The sequence below is a fragment of the Anneissia japonica genome, unplaced genomic scaffold, assembly GCF_011630105.1.
Source record: "Anneissia japonica isolate Jap-2015-1 unplaced genomic scaffold, ASM1163010v1 scaffold1875_len173011_cov181, whole genome shotgun sequence".
Classification (NCBI taxonomy): Eukaryota; Metazoa; Echinodermata; class Crinoidea; order Comatulida; family Comatulidae; genus Anneissia; species Anneissia japonica.
The window spans coordinates 166,684-167,999 of record NW_022705221.1 but is presented as its reverse complement, the minus strand read 5'-3'; the positions used below and the strand labels follow the sequence as shown (position 1 = coordinate 167,999).

Here is a 1,316-nt window from a genome sequence, read left to right as displayed (position 1 = left end):
TTCTATGGAGGCATTATAATAATTTTGATCGGTTCTTGAAGATGGTCTTGTGCAAACACTTGGTGAGTTTTGTTGTGGAAACAATAATAATAAGTGAATACTTTATTAAAGCGAATAGTAATATACAGATATAATGTATAATGTGATTGGGATTCCATTTCATCACTTGTCACAAGTAGGTCAATGGTAAGGATTAGATGATGTACTTGAAAATTAGATTTCATAATTCCATGATATAATATTTATGCTAATGACCGTTATAATTTAAGCATAATGTTTGTTATTTTTTGTTTTTACTTTATTTTCTTTTATTTTAATTGGATTTGATAAACCTATTTCATTAATATATTTAACAAAGTAATTATTATACACAGCTTGAATAACTGTTTGTGTACCTGTACAGTAGTGTGCTGAATTTGTGATGTGCAGCCTGAGAGTCACCTTAACAGACTACGTTATTTAAACTTGCACAAAACACCTCATTTAAACTTATCACAGAACAAAAATTTAAGAATACATCAACTTCATGTGATGGAATTTGGTGCTATTATATAATCGTTTGTTTTATTTACATGGTAATTCACTTAACATATTTATATTAATATTTTACAGTATTTTCAAGCCTTGAAACTTGTTTAACAACATTTAAATCTATCCTGAACATCTTTGTTTCCTGACTTCATCTGAACTGGATCAAAAAGTACTAAGAAGTTTCAAAAGCTCAAGATTGTCAAAATCGGTAAGTTAATAGATTCTAAAAACCAAATGTTCAGGCGAGACTTTTTTTATACCTTCTTTATCGAACCCGCCTACTGCAAATATTGATATTTTAAAAATAAAAATAAAATTTTATTTTTGAGCAATTATTGCACCCACCACCACAAAAAAAAAAATGGAAATTGCAGTAAAAAATTAGTTTAAAATTTTAATTATGCCCTCCACTGCCTTGACATCTTCAAAGATATACATATTTATATAAATTTTAAATATTTAACCATCCTACTTTACATTCACCAATAAAATTGTATATTTATTTTTCCCTCCGTCTGGATGTTTTAGGCAGACTGTTTGCTGAATAAAAAAACTAAATTTTATCCTTATTTTTATTCTGCCCTCCTCCGATGATCTTTTAAGAATAAGTATGCGAAACAAGGTATAAAGAAGTCTCACCTTAGCTACTGATAAAATAATATCTATGTAACATAACAATGTTTAGGATTAATGTGTGGATATAAGTACTAATTGTTACTTTATTATTCGTAAAACCCAATCTGTTTAGCTTCTATAAATATATATTGAATTATAGGATGATACTC

General features: G+C 27.7%; 1 long non-coding RNA gene across 2 annotated transcripts in view; it reads left to right on the top strand.

Annotated features, from left to right (window-relative positions):
• The window catches only part of LOC117105423, a 4,812-nt gene that overhangs the window by 2,283 nt on the left and 1,213 nt on the right, over positions 1 to 1,316 (top strand). Inside the window, exons 1-2 of one of the 2 annotated variants that reach the window (XR_004444902.1) lie at positions 1 to 62; positions 613 to 739. This is a non-coding gene — a long non-coding RNA (uncharacterized LOC117105423). The remainder of the gene's footprint in view (positions 63 to 612; positions 740 to 1,316) is intronic. The other variant, XR_004444903.1, reaches the window with a different exon arrangement.